The 23,443-nt window shown below is 42.8% G+C and overlaps 1 protein-coding gene across 3 annotated transcripts in view; it reads right to left on the reverse strand.

The window, feature by feature from the left end:
• LOC119977748 (F-BAR and double SH3 domains protein 2-like) overlaps nucleotides 1-23,443 on the reverse strand; it is a 326,212-nt gene that overhangs the window by 247,824 nt on the left and 54,945 nt on the right. The window lies entirely within an intron of this gene.

A 23,443-nucleotide genomic window follows, 5' to 3' on the forward strand; every position in this document is an offset into this window, starting at 1 on the left:
CAGTGTCCCTTCCAGGATCCCACGATCCATCACATATCGTCCCCCTGGGTGGCAGGGTAGCACAGTTAGGTAATTTGGACATTCTGAATTCTCCTTCTGTGTACCCGAACAGGCTGCAAAATGTGGTAACTAGGGGCTTTTCACAGTAACTTCATTAGTGTTGATGTATGCCTACTTGTACCAATAAAGATTATTATTATAAAACATGCCTGATGTGTCTTTCCTACCTATATTTTTCTTACCCTCAGCCGGTCCTTCACCCTTGGGTGTGTCGCCCCTCTGGATTGCTATTTTGCCCCTAACCCCCCTTCTGCCAGGCACTCTTCTCTTTCAGGAGATGCCCCTTGCCCTCCCCCTTCTTTTTACCGCCATATACTAGCCTGCTCGCCAATGTGGTCGCCCCCCCTTCCTCACCTTTTCGTCTGCATGTACTGTTGCCCTCTCTCCCCCCTCCCACCTCCCCCTTAGACCGTGTAGGTTTAAGGAACAAAAAGAAAGCCAAAGCAAAGAGTTCCTGATTGTTTCTTTCCAAGCCAATTCTTTCGAATGGACTTGTTAATTTCCTCCGGCGTGTTCAAGTAGAGTTCTTTGCCATTGAACGTAGTCCATAGACTCACAGGGTACAACATGCCAAACTGCACTTTACTTTTAAGTAGTGCAGCTTTGGCCAGGTCAACTCCAATCTCTTGTTAGATGCAAATTTTGTGTCCTTCCCACCTACGTGACCACATACTCCCTGCCTAGTTAAGAACCCGCTTTTTGTCATGAAACTTATGCAGTTTAGTGATTATCGACTGTAATGGCTCTCCTGATTTGGGCATTTGCCGGAGTGACCGGTGGCCACGGTCCATCTCTGGGGGTTTGGCAAAGCCTTCCTCTCCGAACAGTTTCTGGCTGCTGCCCTTGATAGCCGGACAATTCTCAGGTTCTGTCGACAGGACCTGTTCTCCGGTATTTCCTGGGTCATTACCAATTTTGCTTCCTTCGGCTCTGAGTGAGCCGATCCGCTCACCCTGGTAGATGGTCGTTTTCTCCAGGTCCCACAGTCAATTCCTTGGTCTCCAATCGCCTCTCCACTCTATCCGTCACCTCCTTTATCGGGGGCCAGTGCGGTTTCTATTGCCGACCTCATGGTCGATAAATGGTCCTCTTTTATTGAGTCGATGTTTCTGGAACTCTATCGAGAGAAGCTCCATCAGTTGCTCTATAGACAGATGGGCCGGCATTTGTGTTGGCGATCCTGCTGGGTCTGCCGTGCTCCGCTCTATACCTCCTGTGTGTCCCCTCTTTTTGAGGTTGGGGGTCTTCCTTTCCCGACTTTTTGCTGTTTTTCCAGCTCCGTGGCTGGTTTGACGTCATTTCAGTCGGTTAGGTATTAATTGGGGGTGAGGCTGGGAGGATTTAGCGGTATTTTTGTGTCTGTTTGACAGGTTAAAAGGGCCTGGTAAGAAGATTCCAAGAGAGAGCCATCTATTGTGCGACCGCTCAACTCATGGTCGCCACCAGAAGTCCAACTGGAAGTTATCTTCTAAACTACTGAAATTCATCTGTATTATACATGGTGTGGTTCAATTCCTCAGTTAATATTACTTTTAATAGGTCCAACCTTTTTGGATCTTGATTTGGACTCGGGTTCTGTATAAACTTGACAACTCTGAACCGAATCAGTCAGAGCTACTCTGTATTGAAGAATGATTTTACAAACAATTTAGCAGCACATTCACCCACTCTTCACACGAAACACCGGGTGGTCAATTTGAACAAACAAGAATGATGAACTTTTGAGGAAGATTCCCAGGTCACATTTCAGTGTGTTCTAAGGGATGGGAAATGGGGAGATTTAATTGAAATACTGGACAACTGTTTTTCTGAGCCGCAATTTTTGTTGATTGCCTATTTGGCGAATACTGTTTATTGTTCAAAAGTTATTGTGTATGTTAGAAATTAGCAATCACAGATTTGAATAAAAAGGGTTTAAGAAAAGCTGTCAGGTGAAATAAAATACATCAGTATCAATTCTGTAGATGAAAAAGATAACAGACTGTACCCTCCACAGTCTAACTCCACCTCATAAGCTTTAGACTCAAGAAAGAACTTATGTTACCATGAAGCTAGAATTTTAAATAATGGAACTAGATTAGCAGTTAATAAGGTGGTTTATTTTTTAAATGTTTCCAATTGAAGAGCAATTTAGCGTGGCCAATCCACTTACCCTGCACATCTTTGGGTTGTGGGGCTAAGACACATTCAGACATGGGGAGTATGTGAAAACTCCACACAGTGACCCGGGGCTGGGATCGAACACAGGTCCTCGGTGCTGTGAAGAACATTTCTTTGATGACAGATGATAAAATTAAAACAGGCAGATTTCAAGGAAATTATATTATTTCTCAGATAATATTGAGCCCATCAGATGTAAACCTACCTTTTCAACACTCAGAACACAGTTCCCAGTTAGACTTTCACATTGATAATAAACAAGTAAGAAGACAGACTTTGACAACATTTACACTTATATTCCAAGACCTATTTCTGTACAGGGACATCTTTATGTAGCTATTAAAGTTTTTGGTGAAAGAACATTATGTAAGAAATTCCTTAAAGAACTGTTGCAATAAAGATACTAATTTGACAGCAAATATTTTGCAATTCTCTAACATTAAAAGGGGGGCATGGAAAAAATGTAATGGCTTGGCACAGCATGGTATCGGAGGGAGGGATGGAATGACATGGCATGCGAGGAGGACAGAGTAGGGATAGCATCAAAGGGGTGACATTGGAAAGATAGAATGGAGGGTTGGAATGGCATGGGTGGTTGATACTGAAGGATAGAACAGCATAGGAGGAATGGAAAGGTGGAAAACATTCAAGGTGCGGCATGAGAAGGTTGGAACAGCATAGGATTTTGTGGCTTGGGAAGAGAGCTTGAGGAAGGCTGTGACATTGAAGGGGTGATAATAGGAAGACAGGAATGAAATAGATGGGATGGCATTGAATGGAGTGGACATGGTATTGGGGAGCGGGTGACATAAACTAGTTCGACTGCAATTTTGTTGCAAGCCTATGATAGTTTAAACACAATTTAAACAACACTATCAACAGGTTTTCATTAAGGACATCTGCAATCTGCATATTATCGAGCTGCTTGTAGAGCGGTTGGCTCAGTTGGCTGGACAGCAGGTTCATGATGAGCATCGTCACCAACTGTGTGTGTTTAATTCCCCTACCGGTTGAGGGTATTCACGAAGGCCCTGCCTTCTCAACCTTGCCCCTTGCTCGAGGTGTGGTGACCCTCAGCTTAAATCACCACCCATCAACTCTCAAAGGGGGAAGCAGCCAGTGGTCTCTGGAGCTGTGGTGACATTTTAAAGTTTCTGCCTTTGGCACAATTGGCATCAGAGCACAAATTGTGCTCATTTTCCATGCTTCTGCTCAAACTAATTTGCATGCCTGCAAATGTAAAATCTTCATTGAATTTTCATTTCTTCTCCATATTTCAGAGTGGTAACTCGGTACAGTTTTAGTAATAGTGGCAAATGAGCTGATCAGGAAAAATACATTTATAATAAGCACTGGTCTTATTACCTGTGAGTAACCCGATTTTAAATAAGTAAAAAGGACTTTAAAATAACTATAGTGAATCATTTACTCATTTAATTGAGGTAGACTAGTCAATTTTAGTACATTGAATATTTTAACAACTTTAAATCATACCTATTAGTACCTTTTTGTGCAGGAATAAAAGCTTAATTTGAAAGGCCTCATCAATTGATTGTAGGCAGTCGCAATCAGTGGAAACTTGCCATACTCATTACTGCAATCTGGGGACAAGGCCAGCTTCCAGCATATTTCTGACCCAGTGGATAATGATGGAGGAAGACTCCTCGATATAAGTTGCGCTTAAAATCCCTCAACGTTTGGTGCTAGCTTAGTGAATTATGCTTTTGAAACCAATGCAAACTGGCAGAAAGTTCAGGCCAATATAAAAATCCTGCCATGATAATTATTTTAAAGTAGTTAACACCTTTAACAATTTATCCAGAGCAGACTTAATTTATCAAGTTACAAGTGATCCAATTGTTTTGTCGTTAGAAGTGTTTGACATCAATATAACTACAGGAATAAATTTGATACATGACCTGGAAGGACAGGATTCAGACATCTAATAGCCATGGCTTTGAAGCTTCTGAGGGTTCAAAAGGGGAGATGCAAAAAGGATGTTTCCCCCGGCTGGTGGGATCTAGAACCAGGGGGCAGTTTCAGAATAAGGGGTCGGCCATTTCGGATGGAGATTAGCAGAAATTTCTTCAGATGGTGGCAAATCTTGAGATTTCTCTACTCCAGAGGACTGTGGAGGCTCCGTCAGAGATCGACATCAAGGTACATAAAGATAGAGCAGGAAACTAATGTTCTGGTAGAAGATCAGCTATTATGTAGTTGAATAGCCAAACAAGCTCAAAGAGCTGACGGCCTATTTCCCACATTCCTATGTTAAAGAAACTCTGGGTTTCATTTTAATAGTGCTTTGCAAACAGAAACATGGATGCTTGGATAAAGAAACCAATTTTTAATTACTATTTCATAACATTTTCTGACTGTTTATGCTTCAGGCAAATAACATTTGTGCCACATAATTGTCAAGCAATGACCATTCCCGACAAGATATAATTTAACCATCGCCCCATGACATTCAATGGCATTACCATCGCTGAAGCCTCAACTAACAACATCTTGGGTGTGACTGTTGACCAGAAACTGAACTAGCCATATAAATACTATGGCTAGTAGAGCAGGTCTAAGGCTGGGAATTCTACAGCGAGCAATTCACTTCCCCAAAGCCTGCCCACAATCTACAAGGTATAGGCTAGGAGTGTGATGAAATACTCTCCATTTGCTTGGATGAGTGCAATTCAAGAGGCTCAACACCATGCAGGACAAAGCGACCTGCTTGATTGATACCCCATTCATCGCCTATACACCATGGTAGCAGTGTGTACCATTTACAAGATGCACTGCAGTAACTCACCAATGTTCCTTTGACAGCACCTTCCAAACCTGCAACCTTTACCACTTAGAAGGACAAGGGCAGCGGATGATGGGAACACCACTACATTAAAATTCCTCCTCTAAACTACACACCATCCTGACTTGGAACGATATCACTGCTCCTTCAATGTCACTGGTCAAAATCCTGGAACTCTTCGTAACAGTAGGTGTTCCTGCATCACATGTGCTGTAGCAGCTCAAGGTGGAGGCTCACCACCACATTCTCAAGGGCAATTAGGGATGAGGTACAAATAACCAGCGACGTCTGCATCCCATGAATGAATAACAAAAAAAATTCTGGAAACACCTGTGGTTAGGCATTCTAACATTATTCGAAAATGCAAAAATCCTAGAATGACTTTGTCCCAAGCATTCCAGACTGTAGAGATTGCAATTACTTGGTGGTGAGAATGTAGAACTTGCTACTACATGGCACAGATGAGTTGATTAGAGTTGATACATTTGAGAGGAAGCAAGATAACATGAGGAATTGATAAGGTGGGAGGGTACTTATTTAGAAAATTAAAGCCATTGTGACCCGGTCAGACTCATGGCCTGTATCTGTGCCATACACATCTATGTAATTATATGCAAGGGATAACATTCAAGTATATTTTATGAATGATGATAAATTATATTTCATATTTTTAAATTAAATTAGATTTGTTCCTTAGAAAAAACTGGCACCCTCCCAAAGCAACACCATAGAATCCTGACAGTGCAGAAGGAGGACATTCAGCCCATCCTACCTAGGCCCATCCCCCACCCTATCCCCATAACCCCACCTAACATGGACACCTTTGGACACTCAGGAGCAATTTAACATGGCCAATCCACCGAACCTGTACATCCATGGGCTATGGGAGAAAACCGGAGCATCTGGAGGAAATCCACACAGACACAAAAGTCCACACAGACAGGCCCTAAGGCCGTAATCAAACCCGGGTCCCTGGCACTGAGGCAGCAGTGCTAACCACTGTGCAACCATAAGCATAAAATTTGGTCAGATTTCTGAAATAGCACAGTGGTTAGCATTGTGGTTTCACAGCACCAGGGTCCCAGGTTAAATTCCAGGCTTGGGTCAGTGTCTGTGTTGAGTCTGCACGTTCTCCCCATGTCTGCGTGGTGTTCCTCCGAGTGCTCCAGTTTCCTCCCGCAAGTCCCGAAAGTCGTGCTGTTAGGTAATTTTGAAATTCTGAATGCTCCCTCTGAGTACCCGACCGCGGAATGTGGCGACAAGGGACTTTTCATAGTAACTGCATTCCAGTGTTAATGTAATCCTGCTTGTGACAATAAAGATTATTATTATATTTTGTTTCCAATGTGTATCTGCATTAATGCATGGCTCACCATCCAACATGAAACTAACTGTCATAAGTGAAAAGGGCATAGACCATGTACAAATAAATCTGACCTTATCACTATTATCTTTGACATAACCAGCAAGATGACCTACATTTACACATAAGCAATGCTCATTTCACCTGATGAGTAATCCAGAGACCCAGAGTAATTCTCTGGAAGCCCAGATCTGCCCGCCATGGCAGTCACATTTGAATTTAATGGAAATAAGATCATAATACACAAGAGCAGAATTAGACCACTCGGCCCATCGAGTCTACTCAGCCATTCAATCATGGCTGATACTTTGCTCATCGCCATTCTCCTGCCTTCTCCTCATAACCCCCGATCCCCTTATTAATCAAGAACCTATCTATCTCTGTCTTAAAGACACTCAGTTATTTGGCCTCCACAGCCTTCTGCAGCAAATCTGGAATTAAAGGTCGAATGGCAACCATGAAACCATTATTCATGGTCATAAAAACCCATCTGATTCACTAGTGTCCTTTAGGGAAGGAAATCTGTCACCCGTACCGGGTCTGGCTAAACTCATAGGAATGTGGCCGATTCTTAAATGCCTCTGAAATGGCCTAGCAAGCCACTCCGTTGAAGGGCACTTAGGGATGGGCAATAAATGCTGGCCCAGCCACATTCCATGAAAAGAATAAAAAGGTATGAATTACTGCTCATTACACAGCCTGAACATAGATTCAATTTTTTTTAAATAGTCTTGTAGTATACGGAGCAAATTACTCTCTTTTTTCCTCTATAAAATCTAAAGGGTGAGTAGAAGGCACTTTCTCCAGTAATCTACTTACTGGTTTCAGCTTTTCAAATTGTCTACTTTAGTTTTGTAGGTTGTAATGACATACATTTGACTTTGAGGGAGATTATGTAAACAACTTTATGCTTCTTGCGTAAAGGTTCACTGTCCACATTCCAGAAACAGTTTCCTCGCGGATACAATTACTAAGTTGTGGGTACAACCTTTGCCCATCTAAAAAAAATGTAAAAAGTTGTATGCTTTGTTCAATAGAAATTAAATGTTTTGAGAAAAGGCCACGTTATTTCTTTGAAAATACACAACTACCATTTTATAAAATACAATTCATTCTGGTCTGCTTTCCAGGAATTGTGCAACTGAAACAACAGCAAATAATTATGCACAAAAACGGGCCTTAAAACTCAACCCAGACATGCCTGTCCATATGCACAAGCCTTAGGTTGAGACACCATTACCCAAGCCATTCCCACATCTCATCAAATTTATTCCTTCAATCAAACTTTATCCACCTTCAATTTAAAAAGAAATCAAAATAATGTGCTACATCAGGCATTCTGAACTGATTAATATTTCAGTGGATGAAGAAACATTAATCAGGACTAAAAGGTTTAGAAAACTATGGAATGACAGTTAGATGCATTTAGTACATCACTAATGGGATATGAACCTTACTAATAGGCTGACATGGACGGCTTCCCATTACTTCATCACAATTTGACAGACTGACTGGCCAGGTCATTTAGCAATTAGTAGTACTTACCTTTTCCATCTTAGCAAAACTCCAAAACAAATGAGCCATATTTTCAGAGTCCCAAACATTGATTAGGACTCAAACTGGTCTCCTCATCGAGATTCCATTACCAAACATCACAGGCACATGCAGCCATTTGTGTTTCATGGGCTGAGTGAAAGACCTGTGGTATGTTCAGGGAATTATGAGAAATCTTTGGGCCCCATTACCCTCTCTCCACTGGCAAGGCCCAGGAGCAGCAGTCCATAGCATGAAGGCATTCCTGGTGCAAGCTTCATAGAATCCCTATATTGCAGAAGGAGGTCATTCAGCCGATTATTTCTGCACTGACCCTCCGAAAGAGCACCCTACCTAGGCCACACCCCTCATTCCTATCCCCAAAACTCCACCTAACCTGCACATCTTCGGACACTAAGGGGCAATTTATTATGGCCGATCCACCTAACCTGCACATCTTTGGACACTAAGGGGCAATTTATTATGGCCGATCCACCTAACCTGCACATCTTTGAACTGCGAGAGGAAACCGGGAGCTCCTGGAGGAAACCCACGCAGACATGGGGAGAACGTGCAAACGCCACACAGTTACCATGGCCGGAATTGAACCTGGGTCCCTGGTGCTGTGAGGCAGCAGTGCTAACCACTGTGCCACTGTACTACTGATTCAGCAGCTAAGGAGGGATAGTATGCGATAATCTGCAGGTGGTTTACTTGCTGAAGTTTATCTAGTGTCATGAGATTTCATGGATCTGGAGTGAATGTTGAGGATTCCCAGGGCAACTCCCTCCCGACTATGTACCACTGTACCACTACCCCTGGGTCTGTCCCATTGGTGGGAGAGGCCATACACAGATTTTGGTGGTGTCAGGGACATTATCGCTGATATGATTCCGTTAGTGTACTCCGTCAGGCTGTTGCTTGACTAAAGTGTGAGACAGCCCTTCCAATTTTGCACAAGCCCCCAGATGTTAGTAAACAGGGCTTTGAAGGGTCTACAGGACAGAGTTTGCGGTTATCATTTCCAGTGACTAGGCTGATACAGAATGGTCGGTCCACTTTCATTCCTTATTGACTTGTTTTTAGCAACTTGACACAACCAAGGGCATTTAAGAGTCAACCACATTGCTGTAGTTCTGTAGGCCAGACTACATAAAGGACATGAGTGAACCAGATTGATTTTTTTATGACAATCAACATTGGTGTCATAGACTTTTAATTCCATATATTTATTGATATTCAAATTCCACTATCTGCCATGATAGGATTTGCACCCTGATCTCCGGAATACTAACCTGGGTCTCTGGGTTACTGATCCAGTGACAGTACCACCACCCCATCTCCTTGCCCAACTTGGCCGACTAATGGCTGGAGCACGGGGGAAAGCCAAGTGATGAAGCCACCAGGAATACATTTAGTTATAGCTGGCACCACTACGACAGTTCCACAACCCCACTGTAAGCCTTAATAACTTAAATCCATCACACTTTATGGCTCCCCTTAAATAGTAGTCTTCGGACTCTGTTTCTCTCCACAGATGCTGCCAGAACTGCCGTGTTTTTCCAACACTTGTTTTTGTTTCAGATCTTAGCCATCGCAGTATTTTGGTTTTATTTTAAACTACTATTGAGCCTCTGGATACCCTGAATACTCCTTCCCATCTCAAGCAAACAACCTGGAAAGATTTTGCTCCTCACTTCGCTTCTTCAATACCAAAATGGTTTTCATATGTGAAGTGAGAATGGTGAAGGGAGGGAGGGATTGGGCAAGAGGTAGAGAGAGGGGGTAATGTGAAAAGGAACCCAGGAATGGCACAGGATTAGGTGTTTTATTTTTAAATTGAGAAAGGTTTCTCAGTGGCCATTCCAAATGGATGCTGTAGAGTGAAAATGTAATTCACATAACCTGAATTTTTATATTTTCCCGAAGTCTACTAAAATGCCCATCGTGTCTGTAATAGGTCAGCTGGGTATTTTTAGCAGATTTCAGGCTCAGCCTCAAATAGTGTGGATCTTTCAATAGATTATCTCTTTACTTTACTTGAGAGCTGCTAATAATATTTTGCTACATTTGTAAAAATAAAAACTGATAGTACCATACAAGATGAATATGGCCAGAGATAGTGATTAAAAGTATCAAACTCCAACAATGTTTCATAAATACTTTGTTGCATAGGAACTGTTCAGAAGAAAGCACCTTTATTCAGTGCCTTAACATTAACTTGTTCATTTTCATAATGTAAATACTTAATGGTACTGTAATTTCTTTCCACATGCAAATTCTAAATAGCTAAATCATACATGAATTCTGTAAACTAAAAATGTTATTATGTACATAAATGTCTCTAAAAAAACAAAGAAACCCAACAGCAGTTTGGCTCAATCAACAGCATGTGTGCCTGCATTAGAAGGCTGCCAGAATTTAAAGTAGGCTGGCATTCACATACAGTGCTGAAGCAGTGCTGCAGTTCTAGAGATACTATCCTTTGCCACAAAATATTAAAACATGATTCTCTTTACCCATTTGACTGGATGTTAAATTCCAAGGAATTTTTTGGAAGATCAGGATCTAAGATTCTGATCAACATGCCTCCCTCAAGAAGTGTGACCTAACAGATTGTTCAATACAGGGTGGTATTTCTATTTTCACACATTGTCCATACTGCAAAAAAGTGATTTATTAAGAAACACCAGGGCATTTTGATAATGTACAAGGTGCAAAGTAAATGCAAATAATCTTTATCAAAGGAATCCATAATGATACATATCCCTAATTCCTAGCTCATTGGTCTCGGGATAAGATTCTTGTTTCCAGGGAGGGCTACACGAAATTGAGAGGTCTCGGTTTCAAATCCCGGGCGAGCCCTTTGATAAAGTGCAGCACGGTAGCACAGTGGCTAGCACTGTGGCTTCACAGAGCCAGGGTCCCAGGTTCGATTCCCCGCTGGGTCACTGTCTGTGCGGAGTTTGCACGTTCTCCCCATGTGTGCGTGGGTTTGCACCGGATGCTCCGGTTTCTTCCCACAGTCCAAAGACTGTGCAGGTTAGGGGGATTGGCCATGGTAAATTGCCCTTAGTGTCCAAAAAGGTTCGGACGGGTTATTGGGTTACGGGGATATGATGGAAGTGAGGGCTTAAGTGGGTCAGTGCAGACTTGATGGGCCGAATGGCCTCCTTCCACACTGCGTGTTCTATGTTCTATATGTATGGCACAGAAAGTAACCACGTCCTAAACGTAAACACTAACCAAAATACTTCAAACAGCTCAGCAGCAAACAATTTGTTAAAAAGCACCAACTAAAATAATTTGACACAGTAGAGAATAAGATAAAGTTATGATCAACAAATTACCCAGGTTGAGTTCTTCAAAATGTGAAACAGCATTGTACTACCAAAACCAAATTTCAGCACATTAAAAGCGACTGGCTCCCTAACTGCAGTGGCGATGCCCAGCAGTGTCAGAACTGCAATAAATCCAAGCTGCTGTCTTGGGTTTTTGTTTCACCAGTTTTGGGTCTTTGGCTCATGAAGTAAAATGCAAATGAAGTCGAGCCACGATAAGGAAGGCTCTCCCACATAAGCACCAGTGCCTTTTGCAAACAGATTGACCTTTATGGAGCTCCATGTTACTTATCTTCCTAGGTATAAAACAGTCATTTAAGGCTTTACTAAATAGTATCCAAAATCTGTGACACTTCTGTAGCCAAGAAGGCACTCAACCAGAGGCTAACCATGCGACACAAAGCTAATAGTAGCAGATGCCAGTGGGTCATTTCAATTCTATTGATGTACACAAGAATAATGAGGTTAACTTGGGGAAGAGGTGCCTCAAAGCACTCTTAATTCTGGGATCTTTTCCATTTTATGTTGCATTTACTTTACAGTACTGCTATCAATTGTAGCCCCAAGTTAAACATCAGGGAGTAGCACTCTAGTCCCTGAAAAGTCTAAAATCGAATCCAAAGGTTCAGTGCTATCCCGATTGCAACAATCACCAATTGCAACAAAGCAGTGTATTCAAGGATAGATTTTTGATCTTTTCGGCAATCTAGAACAGTGTTTTTCAAACTTTTACCCGGGACCCACTTTTGCCAATCGGCCGACCTTCAGGACCCACGCCTGCTGACATTTGCAACCCACGCTGGACGACCTTTGTGACTCACGTCACGCTCGCCACCTTTGATGCGAAAGGGGTGCCTGCTTGGTCCTCACGATCTCACTCCATCAGGTTCACAGAGGAAAGAGCAATACACATATCAGATGCAGAATTTAGCCAGTTACTTTGTGTCATCTTCATCTTGGTAAGAACAGAAAATCTAACCCTGCACATGTACATAGTCATGAAAGGCAATAGCAACAAAATGTTTGTTTTACTCAGCACTGGATACCCTTGGGAGATGCTACTCCAAAATGCCGAGAGCCTCATGAGCTTTTGGTGTGTTTTTAATGTGCCATAAGACCATAAGACATAGGAGTGGAAGTAAGGCCATTCGGCCCATCGAGTCCACTCCGCCATTCAATCATGGCTGATGGGCATTTCAACTCCACCTCCCAGCATTCTCCCCATAGCCCTTAATTCCTCGCGACATCAAGAATTTATCTATCTCTGCCTTGAAGCCATTTAGCGTCCCGGCCTCCACTGCACTCTGCGGCAATGAATTCCACAGGCCCACCACTCTCTGGCTGAAGAAATGTCTCCGCATTTCTGTTTTGAATTTACCCCCTCTAATTCTAAGGCTGTGCCCACGGGTCCTCGACTCCTCGCCTAACGGAAACAGTTTCTTTGCGTCCATCCTTTCTAAGCCATGTATTATCTTGTAAGTTTCTATTAGATCTCCCCTTAACCTTCTGAACTCCAATGAATACAATCCCAGGAACGCCAGCCGTTCCTCCATATGCTAGACCCGCCATTCCAGGGATCATCCGTGTGAATCTCCGCTGGACACGCTCCAGTGCCAGTATGTCCTTCCTGAGATGTGGGGCCCAAAACTGGACACAGTACTCCAAATGGGGCCTAACCAGAGCCTTATAAAGGCTCAGTAGCACATCGCTGCTTTTATATTCCAACCCTCTTGAGATAAATGACAACATAGCATTCGCTTTCTTAATCACGGATTCAACCTGCATGTTTACCTTTAGGGAATCCTCAACTAGCACTCCCAGATCCCTTTGTACTTTGGCATTATGAATTTTCTCACCGTTTAGAAAGTAGTCTATGCTTGGATTCTTTTTTCCAAAGTGCAAGACCTCACATTTTCTCACGTTGAAATGCATCAGCCATTTCCTGCACCACTCTCCCAAACTGTCTAGATCCTTCTGCAGCCTCCCCACTTCCTCAGCACTACCTGCCTGACCACCTAACTTCGTATCATCAGCAAACTTCGCTAGAATGCCCCCAGTCCCTTCATCCAGATCATTAATATATATGGTGAACAGCTGCGGCCCCAACACTGAACCCTGTGGGACACCGCTGGTCACCGGCTGCCATTCCGAAAAAGAACCTTTTATCCCAACTCTCTGCCTTCTGTCAGACAGCCAATCCTCAACCCATGCCAGTAGCTCACCTCGAACACCATGGGCCCTCACCTTACTCAGCAGCCTCCTGTGTGGCACCTTATCAAAGGCCTTTTGGAAATCCAGATAGACCACATCCACTGGGTTTCCCTGGTCTAACCTACTTGTCACCTCCTCAAAGAATTCTAACAGGTTCGTCAGGCACGACCTCCCCTTACTAAATCCATGTTGACTTGTTCTAATCCGACCCTGCTCTTCCAAGAAATTAGAAATCTCATCCTTAACGATCGATTCTAGAATTTTACCAACAACCGAGGTTAGGCTAATTGGCCTATAATTTTCCATCTTTTGTCTTGATCCTTTCTTGAACAAGGGGGTTACAACAGCGATCTTCCAATCGTCCGGGACTTCCCTGACTCCAGTGATTTTTGAAAGATCTCAACCAACGCTTCCGCTATTTCTTCAGCCACCTCCCTCAGAACTCTAGGATGTAGCCCATCGGGGCCAGGAGATTTGTCAATTTTAAGACCTTTTAGCTTTTTTAGCACCATCTCTTTTGTAATGGCAACCATACTCAACTCAGCCCCCTGACCCTTTATAATTTTTGGGATATTACTAACGTCTTCCACTGTGAAGACAGACGCAAAGTACTTATTAAGTTCTCCAGCCATTTCCTCATCTCCCATCACTAGCCTTCCAGAATCAGTTTGAATTGGCCCAATGTCTACTTGGCCTGACGTTTGTTTCTTATGTATTGAAAGAAACTTTACTATCATTTCTTATATTACTGGCTAGCCTGCCTTCATATTTGATCCTCTCCTTCCTTATTTGTCTCTTTGTTAACCTCTGTTTGTTTTTGTAGCCTTCCCAATCTTCTGATTAACGGTGCTTTTGGCCACTTTATAGGATCTCTCTTTTTCTTTGATACATTTCCTGACCTCCTTTGTCAGCCATGGCTGTCTAATCCCTCCCTGGATAATCTTTCTTTTCTTGGGGATGAACCTCTGTACAGTGTCCTCAATTATGCATACAAACTCCTGCCATTTTTGCTCTACTGTCTTCCCTGCTAGGGTCTGCTTCCAGTTGATTTTCACCAGTTCCTCTCTCATGCCCTCGTAATTACCTTTATTTAACTGTAACACCATTACATCCGATTTTGCCTTCTCTCTTTCAAACTGCAGACTGAACTCAACCATATTATGATCGCTGCTTCCTAAGTGTTCCCTTACTTTAAGATCTTTAATAAAGTCTGGTTCATTACATAGCACTAGGTCCAGAATAGCCTGCTCCCTTGTGGGCTCCATGACAAGCTGTTCCAAAAAGCCATCTTGTAAGCATTCCATGAATTCCTTTTCTTTGGATCCACTGGCTACATTATTTACCCAATCCACCTGCATATTGAAGTCCCCCATGATCACTGTGACCTTGCCTTTCTGACATGCCTTTTCTATTTCCCGGTACATGTTGCGCCCCTGGTCCTGACCACTGTTAGGCGGTCTGTACATAACTCCCATTATGGTTTTTTTGCCTTTGTGGTTCCTCAATTCTACCCACACAGACTCCACATCATCCGACCCTATGTCGTTTAGTGCCATAGATTTAATTTTGTTCTTAACTAACAAGGCAACCCCACCCCCTCGGCCCACGTTACAGGTCAGGTATAGCCGCTTAGTCTTTTCATTTGAAGTTAGCTGCAAGTTAATAACAGACTCTGGGGTCTCAACCTCAAAATAATTTTTTCACCCACCACGTTGCTTGAAAAATCTAAAACTTCTCTTTTCATTTACCAATACTTCCCAGCATATAACACACATGGGCTTTCCATCCTGATTTGTAATAGCACAATTGAGAAAACCACACTTCATACTTTACGCTACTTCGCTTTCGGGTTTGTATGCTTTTAACCAGAGATGCTGGAGCTCTGTAGAGATAACACTAACACTGCTTTGTTCTGTCCTGGACTCTCCTGTGCAGCTCTCCACAGCAAAATCAGATGTGCGATCCTGGCCAATAGGTACACTGCCTATTTGTGTCTCTGACCATCTTTTTCTTGTAACAAAACAACCCACCTGCACAGTCCTCTTGCCTTGCTTGCCAACAGCTAGAAAAAAAATTAGCAACTCTCCTCCGTAATTTAGCACCAAAAGCACGTACATCCAGGGCGCTTAATGTCAAGTGTGCGTGCAGGGCACGTGACCTGCTCACTGCTCCCACTTCTGGCCAGCAGACTGCACACAGCCTCATTTCCTTCTCATTTAAAAGGTGGCAGCCGCCGCCATTCCCAATAAATATGCAGATAGTGGCCGTTGGGCGATTCTCCCGCGAATGGTACCCAAGCGGGAACGCCGCAACTGACCATTCTTGATCAGCGGGTCGCAACTCACACTTTGAAAAATCCTGATCTAGAGGTACGAGGAGCAGGCAGGAGAAGCAGAAAAGGCAGAAAATCAGCCATGATAATACTTAGTGATGAAGCAGGTTTAAGTGGTCATATGGTCCTGCTTCTATTTCTTACCTTCTTAAAACAGAAAAACAAAGTGGACAGGCGTTTTTTACATTCTATCCTCAGTTACTTCTTATTGGTAGTTTTTGAAAATCTAACAAGATTTACATAAATGCAGAATTCTGCTGATTGTTATTTTGCTGCTGTGCTGCAGTTCAGATACATGCAGAGTGTTCACTGAATGCAGCCTTTTTTGACCTGTAAATTAAAGCAGGATTTACTTCAGACTAGTGCTTCCTGGTTAAACCCACAGACGGAAGCTATAAAAACACTGTGTACCAGCACCACAGCCCTTATTTCTCCAAACACTAATGGCATTTTATTATCCAGTATGCAGGAATGCTATTCTGGGCAAACTGCCAAGTGACAATATATACACAGCCTTTCCCCTAGTAGTCCAGTTACCACTGCACTGTAGCCATTAAGAGTCTGATTTAGCTAATGTGTCAAATGAAACAATAATAATGTGAAACTGCAACTACATGTCTAAGGAAAAGATCACTGTTTATCAATTTTCTTTTAAGAAAGGATTTAGATAGGAGCACTAAAAAATTAAAGACAATTTTTTTTCTAACAAAGGCACTCAGCTTACATGCTGACATTCCATGTTTCCTTCCAGAAGCACATGGTTTGCTCTCACAAAGTAAAATTTGTATTTAAAAGATTATACATTTAAAACAACAGATAGAGAACTGTTTGAAAGATATTCTAGTTTGACCCACCCTTAAGTTCAAGTCCTGTTGACACATCAGTACCAATTGTAAAAAGACCAGTCTCAATTTTCTGCAACTGGATAAAACATAAGCCAGAAGATATTTTAACTCATTGCATTGTATAATCTTCCAATATGTTTGTCTGGTTGGGTTGAGAACTGGGGAAGGAAGGTGCTCAGAAAAGTAAAATCTCACAATTATGTCACTGTTTAATCAGCTCTCCAAAGATAAATACAAAGAACAAAACAGCACAGGAACAAGCCCTTCGGCCCTTCAAACCTGATACCACCCTTGGCCAAAACCTTCAGTACTTCCTAGTGCCATATCCCTCTATACCCATCCTATCAATGTATTTGTCGAGATGCCTTTTGAAAGCCGTTAATGTATCTTCGTCCACAACCTTCCCTGGCAACTCGTTCCAGGCACTGTGTATGCCCCCTATTGACTGACCCCTCCACCTTGGGAAGAGTGCCTGCCCATCCACTCTATCCATGTCCCTCAATCTTGTGGACCTTTATCAGGTCGCCCCTCAACCTCCGCCGTTCTAATGAAAACAGTCAGAGTCTATTCAGCCTCTTCGCATAGCTAACACCCTCCAGACTGGGCAACATCCTGGTAAACCTCCTCTGCACCCTCTCCAAGCCTCCACATCCTTCTGGTAGTGTGGTGACCAGAATTTTGCACAATATTCCAAGTGCGGCCGAACAAGGTTCTATACAACTGTAGCATGACTGCCCGTGTTATTACTCGATGCCAATTAAGGCAAACATTCCGCATCTTTCTTGACTACCTTGTCCACTTGTGTTGCCACTTTCAAAGACCTGTGGACCTGCATGCCAGAATCTCTCCGACTTCTATATTTTCTAAGGGTTTTGACATTTACTATATATTTCACCTCCATGTTAGACCTACCAAAATGCATTATCTCACATGTTGTCTGGATAACTCCATTTGCCATTCCTCTGCCCAAGACTCCAACCTATGTCCTGTTGTATCCTCTGACAATCCTCAACACTATTTGCCATTTCACCAACCTTGGTGTCATCAGCAAACTTACTAATCAGACCAGCTTTATTTCCTCCAAGTCGTTTATGTATACTACAAATAGAGGCCCTAGCACAGATCCCCGTGGAACCCACGAGTCACGACCTTCCATTCAGAAAAACACCCTTCTACTGCTGCCTTTTGCCTCTGTGACCGAGCCAGTTTTATATCCATTTTGCCACCTCACCTCTGATCCAGTGGGACTCCACATTTTGTACCAGTCAAGTGTTTACTGTTCAGCTTTTACTGAGCACAATACATCAAAAAAAATTAAAGAAAAAGTTGATTTAATAATTATGATTCTCCAGTTAGCACATGCTCAGTTGAACACCCAATGATAATAAAAAAGGAAGATCTGATAGATGGGCAGGAGCAGACCAGTTAAGTCGTATGTATAAGCAGTCTCAAATACAAGATCTGCAAACGTACTTTGTTCTATCAATTATAACCTGCTGATAATTACCAAATAGACTTAAATATGAAGAATAATAATTTAAGAGACTACTTGTGCTAGTAAAATTGAACTCCAGCTTTTGGAAGGGTGAGTAAAGAAATGGAGAAAATAGATAGAACTTTTTACTAGGCATGGTAAACACAACATAACTTTGCTTTTAAGTATCAGTAATCAATGTGACAACTGTATTAATAAGTGGTTCCTTATAGGTCCCTCAAATGTGACTATATTGTACAATGTGTAGAGGAGTGGAGGTTGCCGCCCATGTGTATTGGTGTCTTCATATTTTCCTCCTCCTTTCCTCATTGTCTATGGCTCTTTATTTGATTTGAGATAGAAGCTATTGAATTTCAAGTGAGAAGTTATAGAATCCCTACAGTGCACTGAGTCTGCACCTACCCGAGGCCACTCCCCCACCCTATCCCCGTAACCCCACCTAGCCTTTGGACACTAAGGAGCAATTTTAGAATGCCAATCCACCTAACCTGCACATCTTTTGGACTGTGGGAGGAAACTGGAGCACCTGAGGAAACCCACACAGACATGGGAAGAATGTTCAAACTCCACACCGACAGTCACCCAAGGCCAGAATTGACAATAGAATTCACATACTCAAAGGTGATTTCCTCCCCTACACATCCTCATTTGAGGACCCTTTGTCAACAAGAAATGTTGGTTCTTTGTTCTGGAAACAATTGGATAGCCTAATAATGGTGGAAATAAATAAATACTCTATATTTTCACATGTCACAATCAACTAACAGCACAAGAACACTCCAATTTTAAGTCATGCTGATGTTGGCTGTGAATAGTTGCGTCCAGTTATGTAACATTGCCACGTTAAACTACACAATTTTGATTGGATTTCAAAATTTTTTTCCCTGTTTAGTGCATATTCATTCATGGGATGTGGGGACCATTGGCTCAGCCAGTATTTATTGCTACTCCCTTATTGCCTTTGTGAAGGTGGTGGTAAATTACCATCTGGAACCAATGCAGTCCATGTGGTGTAGGCATACCCAGCGCGTGCTGTTAGGGAAAGAATTCCAGGATTTTGACCCAGTGACAGTGAAGGAAAGGTGATATTTTCTACGTCAGGATAGTGTGGGGTTTGGAGGGGCACTTCCAGGTGTTGGTGTACCCATGTATGTGCTGCCCTGGTCCTTCTAGATGATATCAGTCATGGGTTTGGAAGGTGCTGTCTAAGGATCTTGATGAGTTACTGCAGGGCACCTTTAAGATGGTACACACTGCTGCCACTGATGTCAATTGTGGAGGAAGTTAATGTTTGTGGATGGGGTGCCAATAAGCAGGCTGCATTGACCTTGATGGTGTTGAGCTTCTTAAGTGTTGCTGAAGCTGCACTCATTGAGGCAAGAGTATTTTATCAATCTCCTGACTTGTGTCTTGTAGGTGGACGAGAGGCTTTGGGGATTCAGGAGGCGAGTTACTCACCACAGGATTTATAGCCACATTATAGCTAGTCAAGGACAGTATTACGGTGGCAGAAAGGATGCAAGATGGGGACTCTTCTTCTGAGGTAGTATGGGCTGAGGTTAGAAACAGGAAAGGAGAGGTCACCCTGTTGGGAGTTTTCTATAGGCCACCTAATAGTTCTAGAGATGTAGAGGAAAGGATGGCGAAGATGATTCTGGAAAAGAGCGAAAGTAACAGGGTAGTTGTTATGGGAGACTTTAACTTTCCTAATATTGACTGGAAAAGATATAGTTCGAGTACATTGGATGGGTCGTTCTTTGTACAATGTGTGCAGGAGGGTTTTCTGACACAATATGTTGACAGGCCAACAAGAGGTGAGGCCACTTTGGATTTGGTTTTGGGTAATGAACCAGGCCAGGTGTTAGATCTGGAGGTAGGTGAACACTTTGGAGACAGTGACCACAATTCGGTGACCTTTACGTTAGTGATGGAAAGGGATAAGTATACCCCGCAGGGCAAGAGTTATAGCTGGGGGAAGGGCAATTATGATGCTATTAGACATGACTTAGGATGTGTTGGTTGGAGAAGTAGGCTGCAAGGGTTGGGCACACTGGATATGTGGAGCTTGTTCAAGGAACAGCTATTGCATGTTCTTGATAAGTACGTACCAGTCAGGCAGGGAGGAAGGGGTCGAGCGAGGGAACCGTGGTTTACCAAAGAAGTGGAATCTCTTGTTAAGAGGAAGAAGGAGGCCTATGTGAAGATGAGGCGTGAAGTTTCAGTTGGGGTGCTTGATAGTTACAAGGAAGCGAGGAAGGATCTAAAGAGAGAGCTGAGACGAGCAAGGAGGGGACATGAGAAGTCTTTGGCAGGTAGGATCAAGGAAAACCCAAAAGCTTTCTATAGGTATGTCAGGAATAAAAGAATGACTAGGGTAAGAGTAGGGCCAGTCAAGGACAGTGGTGGGAAGTTGTGTGTGGAGGCTGAGGAGATAAGCGAGATACTAAATGAATACTTTTCGTCAGTATTCACTCAAGAAAAAGATAATATTGTGGAGGAGAATGCTGAGACCCAGGCTATTAGAATAGATGGCATTGAGGTGCGTAGGGAAGAAGTGTTGGCAATTCTGGACAAGGTGAAAATAGATAAGTCCTCGGGGCCGGATGGGATTTATCCTAGGATTCTCTGGGAAGCCAGGGAAGAGATTGCTGAGCCTTTGGCTTTGATTTTTAGGTCATCATTGGCTACAGGAATAGTGCCAGAGGACTGGAGGATAGCAAATGTGGTCCCTTTGTTCAAGAAGGGGAGTAGAGATAACCCCGGTAACTATAGGCCGGTGAGCCTAACGTCTGTGGTGGGTAAAGTCTTGGGAGAGGATTATAAAAGATACGATTTATAATCATCTAGATAGGAATAATATGATTAGGGATGGTCAGCATGGTTTTGTGAAGGGTAGGTCATGCCTCACAAACCTTATCGAGTTCTTTGAGAAGGTGACTGAGCAGGTAGACGAGGGTAGAGCAGTTGATGTGGTGTATATGGATTTCAGTAAAGCGTTTGATAAGGTGCCCCACGGTCGGCTATTGCAGAAAATACGGAGGCTGGGGATTGAGGGTGATTTAGAGATGTGGATCAGAAATTGGCTAGTTGAAAGAAGACAGAGAGTGGTAGTTGATGGGAAATGTTCAGAATAGAGTTCAGTTACGAGTGGCGTACCACAAGGATCTGTTCTGGGGCCGTTGCTGTTTGTCATTTTTATAAATGACCTAGAGGAGGGCGCAGAAGGATGGGTGAGTAAATTTGCAGACGACACTAAAGTCGGTGGAGTTGTAGACAGTGCGGAAGGATGTTGCAGGTTACAGAGGGACATAGATAAGCTGCAGAGCTGGGCTGAGAGGTGGCAAATGGAGTTTAATGTGGAGAGGTGTGAGGTGATTCACTTTGGAAATAATAACAGGAATGCGGAATATTTGGCTAATGGTAAAATTCTTGGTAGTGTGGATGAGCAGAGGGATCTCGGTGTCCATGTACATAGATCCCTGAAAGTTGCCACCCAGGTTGATAGGGTTGTGAAGAAGGCCTATGGTGTGTTGGCCTTTATTGGTAGAGGGATTGAGTTCCGGAGCCATGAGGTCATGATGCAGCTGTACCAAACTCTGGTACGGCCGCATTTGGAGTATTGCGTACAGTTCTGGTCGCCTCATTATAGGAAGGACGTGGAAGCTTTGGAACGGGTGCAGAGGAAATTTACCAGGATGTTGCCTGGTATGGAGGGAAAATCTTATGAGGAAAGGCTGATGGACTTGAGGTTGTTTTCGTTAGAGAGAAGAAGGTTAAGAGGTGACTTAATAGAGGCATACAAAATGATCAGAGGGTTAGATAGGGTGGACAGCGAGAGCCTTCTCCCGCGGATGGAGGTGGCTAGCACGAGGGGACATAGCCTTAAATTGAGGGGTAATAGATATAGGACAGAGGTCAGAGGTGGGTTTTTTTACGCAAAGAGTGGTGAGGCCGTGGAATGCCCTACCTGCAACAGTAGTGAACTCGCCAACATTGAGGGCATTTAAAAATTTATTGGATAAGCATATGGATGATAAGGGCATAGAGTAGGTTAGATGGCCTTTAGTTTTTTTTTTCCATGTCGGTGCAACATCGAGGGCCGAAGGGTTTGTACTGCGCTGTATCGTTCTATGTTCTATGTTCTATGTTCTATTATTTATATGGCTAATCCAATTCATTTTCTGCTCAATGGTAATCCTCCAGGATGTTGATAGTGGGGGTTTAGGGATGATAATGCCACTGAATGCCCAAGGGTGAGCCTAAATTACTATCTGTCCTTAAATGACAATACAATTAAAAGGCTCACTACAAATAGCAATGACAGACAATATAGCCTGTAATTTATATCGAGTCTTTCAACATAGAATACTGTCTCAACAGAGGAGTCATCAAAAACAGTGCCTTTGAGGAGGATCTTAAAATGAGGACGGGGAGCTTGGCAAGTGGTGTGGGAGGGTATTCCTCAGCCGAAGATTTTGACACGCGTTCTGAACCATTTTACAGCAGGAATGGTGGGTTATCGAGAATTTCAAATTAAATTACTTACTCTGTTACAACAAATTAACAGTTAACAACTACTCAGTTCCAAAACAGGGACTTAAGAAAATGTATGTGTTTAAAACTCACAGAATAACTGGATTGCGTTGCAGTGGCCATGTTTTTTTTATTCATAAATTTCTCACAATCCTATTTACAGGCTGGCCTGGTGTTGCTCCAACAACCCAGTGAGATCATTGCCCACAAAGCTTTCACTCTTCCTAATTAGGGTTTTGCCGTAGCATAGCACTTTGTCTGTGTTCTGCTATAACAATGCCCCACACTGTTGCAAGTTGGTACAATAACACACCTAGTGAACCTTCACTTCACGAACTCAGCATTTAATACCCAGGCTGAACTGACTGCTGAATAGAATTAAGCTGACTTCAACAATTAAATGCATTCTAACTACTATGTATGCTACATCATGCATGTTGTGATACATAGCGTAAATTTTATATAGAGGCATCTGAATTCTGAGGATGCATATTCCCCCCGTATCTTTTTATGAAAAGCTTATTTATTAATACCAATATAATTCCTGTATTTATATTTAATTTTTACTGCTTGGTTCTGCAAATGTCATGCAATCCTCTGGAAGACTTCAGATATCAAAGCTGAATTGACACAAAACAAAATGCACTTTTATGGATCAAGGTGATACGGAAATCTTAAGCTTTAACAGTTGAATAAACAACATACCACACTAACAAGCAGGTTTCAGCATTAGTCTCCATCAAAATACATATCAAATGGAAGATTAA

Source organism: Scyliorhinus canicula, chromosome 14 (assembly GCF_902713615.1).
Source record: "Scyliorhinus canicula chromosome 14, sScyCan1.1, whole genome shotgun sequence".
In the NCBI taxonomy this organism is placed as follows: domain Eukaryota; kingdom Metazoa; phylum Chordata; class Chondrichthyes; order Carcharhiniformes; family Scyliorhinidae; genus Scyliorhinus; species Scyliorhinus canicula.